At 49.3% G+C, this 18,258-nt stretch overlaps 1 protein-coding gene across 8 annotated transcripts in view; it reads right to left on the bottom strand.

Annotated features, from left to right (window-relative positions):
* ST3GAL4 (ST3 beta-galactoside alpha-2,3-sialyltransferase 4) overlaps positions 1-18,258 on the bottom strand; it is a 58,297-nt gene that overhangs the window by 12,715 nt on the left and 27,324 nt on the right. Inside the window, exon 1 of one of the 8 annotated variants that reach the window (XM_074400844.1) lies at positions 6,394-6,472. The exons of the other annotated variants lie outside the window; for them this stretch is intronic. The gene's annotated coding sequence lies outside the window, so the exon portion shown is untranslated. Of the gene's footprint in view, positions 1-6,393; positions 6,473-18,258 lie in introns of those variants that run through there. 8 annotated transcript variants of the gene reach the window in all.

The following is an 18,258-nucleotide window of genomic DNA, read 5'->3' as shown; positions in this document are numbered from 1 at the left end:
TCCTTCACCAAGACACCAAAACCTCCTCACTTCCCCAGAATAGTTCGCAATCAATGACCCCTCTTTGCCCTGTGTCTCCCACCTCTTCCTCTTCCTTATCTATTCTCTGACTTATAAACATACTCAAGTCTCCCTCTTCCTAAGGAAACAACAAGCCTCTCTCTGTTCTAGCTCCTCTTCAAGCTCTCCCTGCATTTCCCTCATTCCCCTCCAGTGATCAAACTTCTTCACCTGTACTACACCCTCACTTCCCGCTCTATCCCCCGCCGCTATGCCACTCCCTCCACCCTTGTTTTTATTCTGAAATTGCTGTTGATGAGGCCAGTGACTGTCTAACTGCCAAACCTAAGAAAGGTCTATTGTCAGTCTTTACTGTGCTAAGAGGCCTTTGATGCTGCTGGCCCTGCCTCCTCCTTGGCTTCTAGGTCAAGGTCAAGAAGGAACTGAATACAATGTAGGCACATTCCTTGCTGCTTTATAACCCTCCAGGTTCCTCCTTCTTCTGAGACAGGAGGCTCTGCTGCTGGGACCTACCTTTTTTTTTTTTTTTTTGAGAGGCAGTCCCCCTCTGTCACCCAGGCTAGAGTGTAGTGACACGATCCCACTGCAACCTCTGCCTTGCAGGTTCAAGCGATTCTTGTGCCTCCCAAGTAGCTGAAATACAGGTACCCACCGCCCTGCCTGGCTAATTTTTGGATTTTTAGTAGAGATTTTAGTAGCGGGTTTCACCATGTTGGCCAAGCTAGTCTTGAACTCCTGACCTCAAGTGATCTGCCTACCTCAGCCTCCCAAAGTGCTGGGATTACAGGCGTAAGACACCGAGGGCCCACCCTTTAAATTCTGGTATTTTCCAGGAAGCTGTCCTTGAACCTCTGCCTCTCCCCACCACACATTTTCATCAGACAAGTTGACTTGTTTTCAGAGGTTTAACTACTATTCATACACTGATGGTTCAAGCTCTGTATTTTCAGTGCTAATTTCTCTTCCACATCCCATCCTAATATTTCCCATTTTCTAGCTGGATGATCTTAAATTCCTCAAGTGGAAGAAGATGTTCAAAGCTGGACTCCCCTTGCTCCCAATCCCCGTATTATCAACACAGTCTCCCAACACCTCCCTCTTTCACCCCCCCTCCATGGTTACTAAATATTTTCAATTCTACCCCCATTTGCTCATTCTACCGGATACTTGCTAAGCTCCTTACCACAAGCCTGGCATCATAGGTGGCACTGTGGATGTCAGATCTTACAAAACTCAGCCACGATGTGAAGGTCACATTGTCTAAACTCTCAGAAATCCTTCAGAGTGCAGCCCCCCCAGCTCCCCTTCTGGAGCCACAGCCTGGTTCCAGATCCCACCCCAAGTTACAGGCTTCCTCACTGGTCTCTTCACCACAAGTGTTTCCTCACTCACGTCCGTTCTTTGAAACTGCCAACGTGGCGTCTTTCTAAGAAATGATATGGATCAAACCACCCTCTTGCTTCAATAGCTCCGCATTCCTTGCACAAAGCCAAGGCTCCTTAGCAGGCGACCAGGGCCCTTCAGTCTGGGGCCACAAGAACTGCAGATGCATCTCTTATCCTCCTCCCAAGCACACAAAGGGAGCTGCCTTTTTCCCTCCCATACTGCAGCTGCCACATCCCTTTTCCACCTTTATTAAGGTGCCTGTTGTGGTTTGAATGTGTCCCCAAGTCCACGTGCTGCAACTTGGCCCCCAGTGCAACAGTGTGGGGAGGCAGGACCTAATCAGAGGTGTTCAGATCATGGGACTCCGGCTCATGGATGAGTTAATGCCATTATTGTGGGACTGGACTCTTTATAAAAGGCCAGTTAGGTCCCCTCTTGATCTCTCTGTCTTGCCACTCCACTTTCCACAATGGGATGATGCAGCAAGAAGGCCCTTGCCAGAGCAACTCCTTGATCTTGGACTTCCCAGCCTCCAGAACCATGAGCCAAATAAACTTCTATTCATTATAATGTACTCAATCTGTGGTATTCTGTTACAGCAGAACAAAACGAACTAAGACAGAAAATTGGTGCCAAGAAGTAGAGAGGAGAGGGGAAAGGAGGAGAGGAGAGGGAAGGGAAGAAAAGAGAGCAGGGAGGGATGGAGGGAGGGAAGGAGAGAGATAAAGAGGGATTAGAAGAGCTACAGGGAAAAGTCTGAAACTTCTTAGAGATTACCTAAGTGGTTGTGATCAGAATGGTGGTGGGAATATGGATGGTAAAGGCCATTCTGACGAAGTCTCAGACATAACTGAGGAATAAGGTACTAGAAACTGGCATAACAGTCATCCTTGTTATAAAGCAGCAAAGAATGTGGCTACATTGTGTCCAGGTCCTAAAACTGTATAGAAGGCAGAACTTAAGAGTGATAAACTAGGCTATTTAGTAGAGGAAATACCTAAGCAGCAAAGCATTTGGGTTGCTGTATGACCTCTTTTAACTGTATACAGTAAAATTTGAGAAGAAAGAAATGATTTAAAGACAAAATTCATAATGAAAAGCATGGCAAGGTGCAGTGGCTCCCATCTGTAATCTCAGCACTTTGGGAGGCTGAGATGGGCTGATCATTTGAGGTCAGGAGTTCGAGACCAGCCTGGCTGACATGATGAAACCTCATCTATACTAAAAATACAAAAAAAAAAAAAAAAAAAAAATTAGCTGGGCATGGTGGCATATGCCTGTAATCCCAGCTATTACAGAGGCTAAGTCAGGAGAATGGCTTGAACCTGGGAGACAGAGGTTACAGTAAACTGAGATTGAACTCCAGCCTGGGCAACAGAGTACTTCATCTCAAAAAAAAAAAAGAAAAGGAAATTTATAATGAAAAGCAAAACAGAACTTAGAGACGGGAAGGACTCTGAGACTGGCCCTATAGTCGAGAATGGAAAGAATTTTCAGGAGAAGAAAGCAAGGGTGCAGGCAAGTTACCGTTTGATAGTTTGTTAAGAATATTAGTATGAACCACTTGAGAAGGAGATTAGTATTGGCCAGAGCCACAGTTTGATAGGGAGATTGGTACAATAAGAATGAAGCTGGAGGCTGTATTCAAGACAATGCGAATGATCCCAAAGGTACCTGTGACCACAGCCCTAGAGTGCCAAAACCTGAGGGAAGGAACTATTTTAAAACCCAGGTCTTGGGAGCCCTCAGGACCTGTGGCTCACTGTCCAGGGCCACCTCAAGTCACTGCTCCCACATTTGGGCACAATGTTACTTAGCCTCCCCAGCCATGGCTCAAATGGACCCAGGTGCAATGTGACCTACCACTCTGGAAGGTGTAAATGGTAAGTCTTGGTGGCATCCATGTGGTCCTAATGCCACAGGAGTATAGAACGCAGGAGCTGTGGGCCTGGCTCCCTCCAACTAGATTCCCAAGGATATTGTGGACAGCCTGGGGACCCAGGCAGAGACTTGTTGCAGGGGCAGAGCCACCACCAGGGAACCCCTCCTAGGGCAATGCCCAGCAGAACTGTGGGGTCAGAGCTGCTCAGAGTTCCCAGGAAGCCCTGTGGAACTGTAGGAGTAAGGCCGTCCTGACAACCCAGAACTGCAGAGCTACCGGTGTGCAACAGCAACCTGGGAGAGCTGCAGGCACGAGACACCAACCCATGAGAGCTGCTGCATGGACTGAGCCCAGCAAAGCCAGGGAACAGGGCTGCTGGAGGCCTGGGGGACCCAGGTCCCTACCAGAGTGTGTCTGGAAGGCATAACATGGAATCAAAGACGATTGTCGTCAAGACTTGATATTTAGTATTGTTTCCCCTGCTGGGTTTTGGAGTTGTTTGGACCAGTTGCCCCTTTCTTCTTGCTGATCTCTCCCTTTTGGAAATGGAATGTCTGTCCTCTGCCTGTCCCACCATTGTACTTTGGAAGTACACAGTTTGATTTCACAGCCCATGACCGGAGGGGAGTTTGCTTCAGGATGAATCATGCCTTGAGTTTTACCCATAGCTGACTTAGATGAGACTGTGGACTTCAGACTTTTAATATGGTGCTGAAACAAATTAAGAATTTGGGATTATAGGTATGAAGCAAATGTATCCTTCATGTGACAAGGGCATAAATTTTGGGAACTGGGGCAGAATGCTGTCCCTCAAAGTTGAACTTTGAATGTGTCCCTCAAAGTTCATGTGCTGAGAACTTGATCCCAAATGTAACAATGTTGTGAGGTGGGACCTCTTAAGAGAGAGCAGGCTCTGTTCTCATGCATGGGTTAATGCCATTTTTATGGGATTCAGTTCCTTATAAAAGGACAATTAGGCCCCTTCCTGCTCTCTCTCTCCACCTTGCCCTTCTTCAGTCCACGATAAGATGCCACAGTAAGAAGACCCTCATCAAATGTGGTCTCTAGATCTTGGACATCCCAGCCTCCAGAACTGTGAGTCAAATAAACTTCTGCTCCTTGTAAATTATCTACCTGGCAGTAATAACAGCACAAAACAGACTAAGATAACGTCTTAACCCTCCACATCCTGCTTGCTGGGACAATCCCACTCTGGCAACATCTGGCTCAAATGATTCCTCTTGTGTGCAGGCTTCACCTATACTTCTAAATGACTGATATTTTGGTTCCCATGAAACACTGGTTATGCCTGAATTTCAGCACTTAAAGGTATCACCACTTTATATTATACAAGGTTTTCATGTCTTACCCACTATCCCATGACCTCTGAGACTGGAGACATTTTTATATCAAGAGCCCACCAGGGTAAGTGTACTATACAATATGCTTTATGGTATAATTTAATTTTGTCTTACATAATTCTGTGCTTTCACATCTTGCCTGTGAGGCAATGACCTCTGTGATCAGGAACTTCTTTGTATCTCCAGATTCTATTAAACTGCCAAGAATGTAGCAGATGTTTCATAAACATCTGACAAATAAGTAATAACATGTGAATAAAGATGTGTTGTGTGTCCCATTAACAACTAAAATGTACTACACGCTCACTTTACACAAAACCTGACCTCAATCTCTGCCCTGCTGACTTTGGGGCCAGACTGTTCATTGCTACGGGGTCTGTCTTGTATATTATGGGATGTGTAGCAGCATCTCTGGCCTCCACCCACCAGACGCCAGTAGGAAATCCCACTCCTCAGGTGTGAAAAAATGTTTCCAGACATTTCCAAAGGTTGAGGACCACTGTGCTAGACGCTTTTAAGGGTTGTGCAAGTATTAAATACTATCTCAACCCGGTGAGTTCAACATGATAATTACCTCCATTGTAGAGCCAGGGAACTAAGGTGGGGAAGGGGTCAGTAATGAGCCAGGTTGTACAGCTCCTGAGGAGTGGAGCTGGGACTGGAATTCTGGCTCCTTCGTCCAGAGCCCACCCCGAACTCCCACACCCTACAGCTTCTTCTAAAACCATCCTGTGCAGACTGGCTCCCTAGACTCCAAGATCCCTGGATGTCCACCCTGCCCTATACAGCAATTAGGGGAAGGGAGTCTCAAGCATATCCAAGTCCTTCGAAGGCTCCACACAGTGACCAAGAGCCTGTCCAGCCCCTTCTCAGCCAGCTTCCGCACCAGACACAGTCTCTAGCCCCCACAGCCCCGGCGCTCTCTGGAAGCTCTGGAGTGCATGTTCAAGGCACACAGCTGTGTTCGTGGGATCACTAACGCCTGCCAGCTGGACACCAGACTTCCGTGAATCTGAGCATTTCTTGCAGCCACATCCCACCACTGGCACAGACTGACTCTCTCCACTGTAAGCCAGGTCTCCCGGGCCCCGGACTCCTCTGGCTTCCCTGCTGAACCTCAGCATGGGCCTGGGCTGTACCTGCTTCCACACATTCCGCAGCCTGTCCAGGAGTGAGTCTCCACAGTATCTGCCAACCCACAGCATTTCCTCTCAGCTTAAGTGTCTGATTTCTGTTCACTCAGTCTAGAATGCTTTTCCCTAGACATGGGCTTGACTGTCTCTCTCTGCCCAGCTCTTACTCAGCTTCTCTGCTTCCCAGCAACAACTCCATACACCCAACACTGCAGATCCCCTCCCCTGCTTGCAAAGATGTTTCTCTTGTTTTGCTTGCTGCTGTATCACCTGTGTCTACAATAGTGCCCGCCACCCTGTAGGCTCTCAAAACAAATGTGCTAAATTAATAAATGGATCTGTTAGTCGGATGGCACTGCCCCAGTATAGACGGAACAAGAGTGGAAGAAGCAGTAACAGCAGGTCAGATGCCCTCCGGCCCCTGTGGCGTGGCCCCCTGGCTGGACACTGCAGCCTCACCTCATCACTGAACACCGTGATCACAGCATGCCTGGGCACAGGGAGGCTTCCTGGCTCATTAGAGTCAGCAGAGAGCCCGGTGAGTAACTGATCGGCTAACTGCCTCAGGGCCACGCATGGGAGGGTGAAAACTTCTCTCAAGCTGTCTTACCTTAGAGGGAAAGGAGCCGGACAGGCTTCCACCTACAGCAAAAGAAGGCTCTCTGTTCCCACCCTCGGGCTCCACAGGCTTCCCCCAACCCCCAATCCACCCCTGCAGATTCCTGGCACTGCAGACTCCTGTATAGAAACACTGTATCACCCGTTTATCAGCTGCCAGTCACAAGACACCAACCACTTGAAAATCATACCCAGGGCAGGGCCCCGTGGCTCACACCAGTAATCCTAGCACTTTGGGAGACCAAGGAGGCCAAGCTTAAGCTCAGAAGTTCAAGACCAACCTGGGCAACATGGTAAAAATCCATCTCTACATAAAATACAAAATTTAGCCGGGCATGGGGGCATGCACTTGTCATCCCAACTACTTCAGAGGTTGAGGTGGGAGGATCACTTGAGCCTGGGAGGTAGAGGCTGCAGTGAGCTGAGATCAGGCCACTACACTCCTGCCTGAGTAAGATCCTGTCTCAGACAAAAAGGAAAGAAAAAAGAAAATCATATCCTGGTGTCTGCCTGGGAGGGGCAGAGGCTTTGAATTCCCTTCTCAGGGTGAGAAAGCTGAAGTCAGTGTGATGAGGTGGGAGTCAAGACAGCAGCGCCAGGCCCAGGATAGAAGAGAAATGCAGCGCCTGTGGGGGCCTGCCCCAGGTCCTATCAGGGGCTCCCGAGCACCTCTCCCTCCCAGCAGAAGCAATGCACCCACCCCAAGGATCTGAAGCTAAAGGTACTGGGGTCTGGGGCTGGAATCTGGCTTCCCACTAGCACAGCCAGTCTCCTGCCTCCAGCCCAGACAGTGTCCTGCATCCCCGACCCCAGATGCCTGCTTTGAGAATGGTGGACTGCACCAGCTCCACCACGTCCCACTTGGTGACCGAAGCACCAGGTGGCCACTAAGTATTTGCAGTGGGGCCAGTCCACACTGACATGTGCTCTAAGTGGAAAACACACACTGGAGTTCAAAGATTTAGTACAAAAGAAAAAAAAAATAAACATCTCCTTCATTATTTTATACTCATCCCACACTGAAATGCCAAGATTTTGGCTATATTGGGTTAAAATATTAAAATAAATTTCACCTATTGATTTTTACTTTTTAAAACTGTGGCTAAATTTAAATGTTTTAAAATTAATTTAAAATTACGTGTGGCTTGTATTTCTGGCTCCCATTCTATTTTGACTGGACACTTTGGCGAGAAAATCTCCAGGATTCCCGCTAGTTCACACTTCCTATGCCTAGAAGGCAGTGGGGTCCACCCTCAAGCGCCTGCTGGAAGCACCAGGAGAGTTTATTAAGCTTCATCAGCTCCCAAGGCTCCACTTCAGAAAGGCTAAATTAGGAGGGCTGAGATGTCTCAGCCCTGCTGTGGAGGGGCCCTGCTCATTCTGACTCCCAGTCAAAGCACACCGAAGTCAAAAAGACCTCACTCTCTCCCCCTGCCTCCATCCCCCTCCTCCTGGGCCATCTGGCCCCTGGGTATGGAAACACATTCAAGGTGACATTGCCTCCCCAGCCACACGATCACCTCTACTCTGCCCAAACCCAACCTCTCCCTGACCCCCAGCATCTTGCCCCAGTGCCTGCAAAGGGTGGGTCACCCAGCTACCCCTCACACACCTTGCCAGGGCCCACACAGGTGAGCAGCCATGTTTGAATTAGCAAGCAGGTCAGATGGAACTGGCTCCCCTGAGCCTTCTCTCCTCTAGCCAAATACCTGTGCCCTAGGCACTGGTTACTGAGACTAAACCCTGTCTCTGCTATTTGCAAGGCATGTAACTGCAGACCCTGCCCATCTCTACAAAAATAACATTAGCCGGGTGTGGTAGCACACGCCTGTAGTCCTAGATACTTGGAAGGCTGAGACAGGAGGACTACCCGAGTCCAGGAGATCGAGGCTGCAGTGAGCTATGATCACACCCCTGTACTCAGCCTGGGTGACAGAGGGAAATCCTTTCTCAAAAAAAAGAAAAAAAAGAACAAGAGTTAGTCATGCTATAAATGTTGAGGGATCTGGAATCAGTCGTTGGGACCGAAGCCCAGACCTCTCTTCTGGTCTCTTCTCCTCCCGGCCATGGTTTTCTCCCTGCATGGGGTTCAGACCACTTAGTCCAGAGGAGCCTCCTCACTCCACCACATCCGGCTCTGTCACATCATGCTGCTTTATTTCCTTTGTGGCACTTAAACTACACTGTCCCAAGTATCAACTACACCGCACACTCTGAGCAAGCAGGGACTTATGTGTTGTAGTATCTCCAGCACTAAATTTAATGCCTGACACATGGTTAGTAACTGACAAATATTTAAATGAATAGAGGTCTGAATTAATCAGCAAACAGTAAGATGACTGTGAGCAGAAAGTTTCATCAAGTTAAAACATGCCAGGCTTATTTTGAAAAAACCTGAGCATCTAAGGCACCAGGGGCTTGCTAGAAGCTCACACTGGAAGCTGGCAGACGTTCTGCCAAACACCTCTCGATGAGTTCATAAGGACCCCCTTTATCCCCAGGCAAATGTGGTTTCTGCGGAACTGGTGGTTGTCATGCCTGACTGATCTCAGACAATAAACTCTGTGCAGTCCCATGAGAGCCACAGGCTTGAGGACATCCGAATATGGAGGAACTCTCCTTCCTCCTTACTTACGTCCTCCTAAAGAGGGTCAACCTGAGATGAAACCCCAGGACCAAGTCCCAGGCAGCACGAGGTACATGTGGCCTCCAGGAGCCAGTAGAGAGAGGTACAGAATTGGACCCATGAGCCAATCCAGCCTCTGCAGTCACTGGGAAGGTGACCTTGACAATCTCAAAGCCTCAGATTCCTCATCTGTAAATTATGGGTAAATGTCTTCAGGTCAGTGATGTTCAAAAATAATAATAAATACACACACACATATGGAATAACATGACCAAGTTATCACAAGTGTTCTGAGCCTCAAAACACATCCCAGTGTTTCAAGTTCACAACATTAGGTATGGGCCAAACAGAGCAAGAACTCTGTACCCAGAAGGTGTCAGTGACACTGGGTTCTGTCTTCCCCAGGCATGAGGCAGCTCCTCTCCATTCAAGCGCTGGCCCAGCCCAACAAAGAGAGAGATCCACTGCCACTGGCCCCACCAAGACCCCAACCACACTCAGCTCTCCTCCTGGCTGCCAGGTCCATACCACATGCTACACAGGATCTGGCAGTAGCCCGGGACGCAAGGGGGAACACTGGCACCCAGGTTCCGCCCTGCACTGAATGCAGATCCACCTACAGAGCCAGACTCAAGGGCTCACTGCTGGGGTAGGGGGGAGAGAAGGGGTGAGGAAAAGAAAGGAGACCACATTGGGGAAGTCACACTCTATTTCTGTCTTTCCAACTGCTGCACCTCCTAGAGTCAGCACCCAAGCCCCTGACGAATCGCTCTCCCAAACAGCACCCCTACTCCAGAACAGACCTTTTCAGAGCTGTTCCATCTCTCAGCAGGCACAGGGTTGCAAAGTGCTCAAGACATCAGACTTTGAACAAGTCAGGCATAACGCATGTAATCAACAAATACTTGAATATATCAATACTCCCATTAAACAAAAAGAAAAAAAAAAAAACAAGAAAGCAAAGGGACAAGATAGGATCAAGCAACTGCACTTCTGGGTAGGTCCCCAAAGGAACTGAAATCAGGATGTCAAAGAGATATCTGTACACCCATGTTCATAGCAGCATCATTCACTTCACAACAGCTAATGTGGAAGCAACCCCCCAAGTGTCCATCAGTGGATGAACCGATCAATAAAACGTGGTCTTTGCATACAATGGAATATTATTCAGCCTGAAGAACAGAGGAAATTCTACTACCAATATAGATCAACCTTGAAGGTACTATGCGAAGTGAAATAAGCCAATCCTGAAAAGACCAATCTAATATCATTCCACTTATGGGAGGTACTCAAAGCAGTCTCACTCATAGACACAGAAAGCAGAACGGTGGCTGCCAAGGACTAGCAGGAGACAGAAATGAGCTGTTGACTAGTGGGTAGGATGTTTCAGTTTCACAAGATGAAAAGAGTTCTGGAGATGGATGGCGGGATGGAAGCACATTCTAAATGTACTTGATGCCACTGAACTATACACATAAAAAGGGTTAAGGTGGCCAATATAACCTTGTGTTTGTACCAACGACCAAAGCAATCAAAAGGAATTAAAAAAAAAAAAAGCAAAGAACACAGAAAGACAATTCACAGATTAAACCCAAACACTTAGTGGGCATAGGAAAAGATGCTGAGGCTCACTCGTGACCAGGGAATACAGATTAAAACCAAATATCATTTCCACATTGATGGTAGAAGTACAAATTGGCAAAAAGGCTTAGAAGAGTACTTCATAATATCTAGTAAGGCTGAAGATGTGCATATTTTACAATCTGGGAATTCCATTCGAAAGTATATAAGTACAACCCATTCCAGGATATTTATTAGGCAGTGCTGCAATAGCAGTAAAACTGGAAACAACTATCATTAGTACAGCCATGCCTACATACACTGTGCTACATTCATGCAGCTGAATACTATATAGCCATGTGAACTGAAGACATCAATCCATATGGGCTAATTGGGTTAAACTTGAACACATAATGTTAACTTTTTAAAGTCATGCCTGTAATCCCAGCATTTTGGGAGGCCAGGGCAGGAGGATCACTTGAGCCCAAGAGTTTGAGACCAGCCTGGGCAACATAGCAAGATTTCATCTTTATTTTTAAAATAAAAAATAAAATAAACAACTTAGCCAGGCTTGGTAGCTTAGGACTGTCATCATCCCAGTTCCTCAGGAGGCTGAGGTGGGAGGATCACTTGAGCTCAGGAGATGGAGGTTGCAGTGAGCTATGACGGTGCCACTGTACTCCAGCCTGGGTGACAGAGCAAGGGCCTATATTAAATAAAATAATAAAAATAAAAACATGTTTAAAAAAGTGTTGCAAAAACAAACGTAAAGTAGGAGTCCAAAAACAACACTATCTATGCATATAAACAGTGTGTATTTGTGTGTGTGATGCAGGAATAAAACATAAGTATATACCCAACTTTAAGTGAAAATCATATTCCAGGGAGATGGGGAAGAATAAAAGAGGTCACAGGGGCATGTCTTTGGTTCTATACTTCTAATATTATATTTCATAAAGAAAAAAAAATCTAATGTCATGAGAGATAATATTCCCATTTGTTCAACCTGGCAGATTATCCCATGCAAGTCTATTACAGAAATATTTTCATATTAAAAAAAAGGAATGAACAGTGATAGTGAAGAAATATAAATTGAGAAGCTAAACAAAGAAAGATGAATATATTCACCTACATAAAATTTAAGTGAGACAGACAGCAAGTGCAAGAGAGAGGAAGGAATGGAGAGAAGACAAATTAAACACTTAAAAGACAACTGAGGCCGGGGGTAGTGGCTAATGCCTGTAATTGCAGCACTTTGGGAGGCTGAGGCGGGTAGATTGCCTGAGGTCAGGAGTTTGAGACCAGCCTAGCCAACATGGTGAAACCCCATCTCTACTAAAATTACAAAAATTAGCTGGGCGTGGTGGCAGGTGCCTGTAATCCCAGCTGCTTGGGAGGCTGAGGCTGAATAATCACTTGAACCTGGGAGGTGGAGGTTGCAGTGAGCAAGGATCACCCTACTGAATTCCAGCCTGGGCCACAAGGGCAAAACTCCGTCTCAAAAAAAAAAAAAAGACAACTGAAAACTAAAGTGCATTTGCAACCTATACATAACATATCAGTAAATTCCCTGAGCCTATAACGTGTTCACGAAAATCAAAAAGAAAAAAACCAAGAAACCTAATTTAAAAATTGGCAAAGACCCAGGCACAGTGGCTCACACCTGTTATCCCAGCACTCTGGAAGGCCAAAGTGGGTGGATCATATGAGGTCAGGAGTTCAAAACCACCCTGGCAAACATGGTAAAACCCCTGCCTCTACTAAAAACACAAAAATTAGCCGGACATGATGGCGGGTGCCTGTAGTCCCAGCCACTTGGGAGGCTGAGAAAGGAGAATCACTTAGATCCAGGAGGTGGAGGTTGCAGAGAGCTGGGATTGCACAGCTTCACTTCAGCCTAGGAGACAGACAGACTCTGTCTCAAAAAAGAAAAAAGAAAATAAATAAAACAAAAATAGGCAAAGGATATGAATATTTACTTTAATGTGGAAAAATGAATAGCACATAAGAAACTATGCTCATTGCCGGGCGCGGTGGCTCAAGCCTGTAATCCCAGCACTTTGGGAGGCTGAGGCGGGTGGATAACGAGGTCAAGAGATCGAGACTATCCTGGTCAACATGGTGAAACCCTGTCTCTACTAAAAATACGAAAAATTAGCTGGGCATGGTGGTGCATGCCTGTAATCCCAGCTACTCAGGAGGCTGAGGCAGGAGAATTGCCTGAACCCAGGAGGCATATATTCCACGGTAGCGGAGACAATGTATTTCACTCATCATAACAGCAAAACACAAGGGGCCTGAGTTCTCGCAGATGTACAAGGAAATGAAAACTAGTGTCACCTCTGGGAGGGCATTTGGCCCATGGCCAGAACTTTATTCTACAAAGTTTACTGTTTGCACAGAGACTTGTCTATCAAGATCTTCACCAGCACTTTTTCTAAGAGCTTAAAATGGAAAGAACTTGAAATCTACGCAGACAAGGAAACACCACACAGCTGTGAAAAAGAGGGTGCAAACCTATGCATGCTGGTATCATATCAACTAGTCTCTAAAACATGATATCCATAGTATTCAAACTTAAAAGACTTGTACAAAACAGTGATATCCGTATCTCCAAATGCACTTTCACAAAAGAGTGACATGCATACCCATTCATGTCTGTACATGAATAGATTCCTCAGAAGGACTCAAAACAAAGGCTATTCCTGTGGGCCAGGGGTCTGGAATGAGAGTGACTTATGCTCATATTCCGGTTTGTACTTTTTACCTTGATTAAATTTTTTTTTTTTTTTTTTTTTTTTTGAGACAGAGTCTTGCTCTGTAGCCCAGACTGAAAATCAGAGGCCTGATCTCGGCTCACTGGGGCCACCTCCTAGACTAAAACAACCCTTTTACCCAGCACTGCCCCAGGGGCTGGGACCACAGGCATATACCACCACAAACAGCTAGTTTTGGAAATTTTGGAGAGATGGGGTCTCACCATGTTGCACGGGATGATTCAAACTCCTGGGCTCAACTGACACACCTGCCTTTGCCTCCCAAAATGCAGAGATTAACGGCGTGAGCCAGCACACCTGGCTTGCTTACCTTTTTAAAACTGGTGACTCTGATACCCTTTCAAATAAAATTTAATTTAAAAAAGAGAGGAAGAAGAAAAAATAAGAAGTAAATATTGAAGTCTCACACTTGGATGTGAATTTTGGACCAACTATAATTTCTGAGTGTTAACAACTTTTCCAGGTCTCAGGTTTTCTGTTGGGTAAATGGGGAAAAAATGGTACTGTCTGGAAGGGAGGTGGCAAGAGCAGACAACAATTAACTTAGCTCCAAAGATCATTACTGAATGGAAGCAGCTGATCTCAGACCCTAGAACACGCAGCACCTGTGCCTCCCACTGACCGGCCCTCCTTGCCTTCCATGTGTCCTACCCTGAGGACAGAAATAGCAGGGCAGAGCACCAGACACAGTATGCACCCTGGGCAATCACAGCCTAGCCTGGGCGGCAAGTGAGGCTGGGCTCCAGCCCTCCACCTGCTTGCCAAACTGTATGCTCTAGTGCCCCGAGTCTCCAACCGGGTGGGGGATGGGGGTGGGGCATTCCCTTTCCTAATTTACAGGAAAGTGCTGTAGAGATTAGCAGCAACACCATTCAGAGCAGCTGACTTCCTTCTCTCCTCCCAAGTTAAATCAGCGCAGTGCAAAGATCTGGGTGTGCACAGACCCGGGCTTCGCCAGGACCCCAGGGGAAGCTGGCAGAGCCACCCCGGGTGTGTGTCTCTCTCCGTGCCATCTCCTCTGTACTCACAAGGATATCCTTCTCATGAGCAGGTGTGGTTTCTGTAGAGCTGGCTCCAGCCACCTTTGGTCCAGCTGCACCCACGTCCTAATTCTGGGACAGCTGGCCAGCCGTCTCTAAAGTGAGGTCACCCACAGGACTAACCTGTATGGTCCCAGGAGAGCTGCAGGGGGCACATCACCCCTTCCCTACCTGCTCCACAGAAGGCCTAGTGGAATAATACCCCTGTCCCAGTGCCCACTGGGGACCCCAAGGCCTCCCCAGACATAGTGAGGCTGGACAGATCAGCAGAAACAGAAGCCACAGGGCCTGCAGGCCGATTGCTAGCAAGACACTGACTCAGGCACTATGGCACGGCAGAAACAGGGTGACAAGCCTGGACTCATGGCATTCATCCTCAGGACATGGCACACAGGAAATGAGGGAGAAGATGCGACAATGACACAAACCATAAGACTGCTAACAAGCGGCCTGGGGGCAGAGAGTGAGGGCCAGTACCTTGGCCACTGGAGGGTAAGAACCATGCCTCTGAGGAGCTGGCTGTGAACCTGAGGCCTACATGAAAGGTGGGCATGGGAAGATCGGGGAGTGGCAAGGTTCCAGACTGAGAGAAGTGCCCAAGACCCTGGGCTTGTTGGGTGCAAGGCACAGAAAGTCTTACGCGATGCAGACAGTCAGGAAGGCGAGGGGGTGCCAGGGAGGACACAGGAACACGTGGTGTAGACATCACAGGCCAAGAGCTAAGATTCTAAGTCTGGGTGTCATGAATGTCACTGGAGGACATTAGTAACAAAGCATGACACCCCTGCATTCACCTTTTTTTATAAGACGAGGTCTCACTATGTTGCCCGGGGTGGCTTCAAACTCTGGGCTCAAGTAATCCTCCCACCTCACCTCCCATGGTGCTGAAATTACAGGTGTGAGCCACCATGCCCTGTCCTGGATTCACTTTTAAATCATCCCTGCGGCTATGCTGCAACTGCTGTGCAAAATGTCACTGAAGTTTTCAACCAATTGATGAGGGAGTACTCTATTGTTCTCATTTATAGAGAAGAACACTGAGGCACAAAGAGAATACATTAAGGGTCCTAAGTTCAGACAGCTGAAAAACGGTGAAACCAGGATTTAACATACAAGCAGCAGGAACTACTTTTAATCCCTACACTCTGTGCAGCCATGAAATTTGGGATGAGCTGTCTGGAGCTCAGAAACTGACCAGGTGACCCAGACCAGATACTTAACCTCTCAGAGCCTCAGAGGACTCCTCTTTTAAGTGGGGGCAACAGCAGCAAGTCCTGAGAGGTGTCCTGAGCCTCAAAACATGTCCTGGTTTTGAACATCCACAGCCTCAGCAGGGGCCGGGCACAACAGAGCAGGCACTCAGGACCCGGAAGGTGCCAGCAACACCTGGACCTCCCCTCCCAGGCACAAGGCAGCCCCTCTCCATTCAAACTCTGCCCCAGCCCAGCAAAGAGAGGGGTCCTCAGCCACTGCCCCCACCACTACCACAATCACACTCACCTCTCCTGGTCCAGATGTGACACAGACTCTGCCGAGGCCAGGGAGACAGGCAGAGGCACTGCCACTCCCACTCTGCCCTGCCCTCAATTCAGATCCATCCAGGGCCCAGCCTCAGGGGGTGCTGCTGGGATGGGTGGCATGCAGAAGGGGAGGGGAGGAGGCCACTCTCTCTCTTTCTGGGTGTGGCACCTCCTGGAGTTGGCGCCCAGGCCCTGACCAGTTCCGCCTCTTTCTGCCTTCCCCGAAGGGCTGGAACCCGGATCCCTCAGCCTGATCAGACACCAGCCTCCTGTCATGAGTGGCGCTCCATCTCCACCACGGTGCCCCGCAAAGGCAGGCCCCCGACACCTGAACAGAGTCCACTTCCAGAACAGTGCTCCCTATGCAGGTGATACACTCTATCTAAACCCGGTCCCCCAAATCCCCAGCAGGACAGTACAGGCCAATGTTCAGCACAGGTGCCACTAATTCCAGCCCACACAGGTGCCACTAATTCCAGCCCTGCCCCACACTACAGCCTCTCAATTCAGCCTCTCCGCTCTGGTTCTGAGTATCTCGGAGCAGCGAAGATCTGGGCTCAGAAACCCCTTTCCTCTGTCTCCTCTGAGTAGGAATCCTCACTCGGCAGACCCTGCACCCCCGCCTCCCCTCACCAGAACATCACCTGGGCACTAAGACGGACACCAGGGTCAGCCTGGCGCTTGACGAACAACGAAGTTTCTGGACCTGTGCAGCTGAGGGTCCACACCTGAAGTCTCATTAGGAGCCAGCAGGGTAAAAGGGGCTGAGCCGGGGAGAAGCGAGGCAGGCTTGCCAGAGGGGAAGCCCCTGCACGTGAGAGGGAGAGTGGGGCAGGGCCCCCAGATGAGGACTGAGTGAAGGAGGTTCGAGGGGGGACAGGAAAAGCAAGCCCTCCATCCTGCAGCAGCCCTTCCCTGCGAACAAAGAAGGCCGCAAGAGAGTCCCTCTCCAGCTTGTCCCCAGCAGGGAGTCCACCCCCTCAGAGTAAAGGTGAGCCATGAGGGAGGGACGATGAGGGGAGAAGGGGCCCTCCTAGGTGCCCAGAGCTAAGTCTCTGTGCAGTGGCCCCTCTGGGGGAACTGGTGTGAATGTGGGGCAGGGCTGGTTGAAGCTCTGGGCAGCTGAGATAACCCAGGGCCACCTCTGGTGGGGAAATGTGGAACAGGCACAGCTGCACCCACACCCAGAGCCAGGAGGGACAGATAGCCCCTTTCTGTGCCAGCTCTCCAGTCCCTGTGGCTCACTGGCCCTCCCATGTCAGTAACCTACACAGGCTTCTCCAGCACAAACACGATAGTCCGGACTCAGGCACCCGCAAGCCTGGTCACACACACACACACACACACACACACACACACACAGCTCTGCCCACCCCCAGTGCCCACATACAGCTTCCAGGGTCTGAAGGGCTCCCCCTGCCAGGGCACTCTCGTCCCCCATTCCTCAGGGCTGGCCAGGGCCCAGCTGCTGCTGCTCTGCCTCCCCCAGGCTCACTGTGTTCCTCTTGCCACAGCTCTGGCTCTTGTAGACTTTGTTTGTCAGCTTGCAAGTCCCTGGAGCCATCACCAGGCAGCCTAGAGCCTCCAAGGGGGCAGGGAGTGGCTGTGCCAGCCCTCAGGGACCTCTTTCCTCCAAAGCCAGGGAAAGGGGAACTCTGGCTCCTCATCCTCGGTCCAGCAAACTCAGCTCCCAGGAAGAAACCAGCTCCTGCCAGGAGACCCAGCCACACCTAGGAGCCCCACAGGTGTGTTCCCAGAAGGTCTGGGGAGTGTCCCAGGGCAGCCTGTGGCCGTGCCCAAGGGTACTGCAGAGCCTGCTGCCCCTGAAGGACACTCCCTGGATAGGCCCCCACACAACACACACTCACTGTCCTCTGGGCCCGGCCCAGCCTCTCTGCACCTGTGCCCAGTCCCAGTGACAGGGACTGTCCTCTCAGCCCACCCAGCACCCAAATCTGGGTGCCCAGCCTGCTCACATTTCCTGGGCTTAAGACTCGAGGCTTTAGCAATTTCAGGGTCATCTGCACTCATACCTGGGGGAGTGATAGGAGGGCCACACTCAGGTCTGTCAGGGCCCGGTCACTGCCTGGGGACAGAGGATTCCAGAGCCTACAACTTGATCAGCAGGTCTGGTCCATGGCCCGCACCCACCCCTGCACACAGCAGCCAGCCCAGGGTCCCATGTGATACCCCAGGGCAGAGACACTAAGTCAACTTAGTGGTGCCACGGGTCCTGCCAAGTGCCTGAACACCGGCTTCTTCAACATCTGCGATGCCCCAGCCCCATGCCCTGGGTAATCTAAGGTCCTGGCCAGCACCTCCTCCTCCTCCCAC

The sequence above is a fragment of the Saimiri boliviensis genome, chromosome 6 (assembly GCF_048565385.1).
Source record: "Saimiri boliviensis isolate mSaiBol1 chromosome 6, mSaiBol1.pri, whole genome shotgun sequence".
NCBI classification, from domain to species: domain Eukaryota; kingdom Metazoa; phylum Chordata; class Mammalia; order Primates; family Cebidae; genus Saimiri; species Saimiri boliviensis.
Note: the sequence above shows the minus strand (reverse complement) of the source record. Positions and strands in the feature narration are given on the sequence as shown.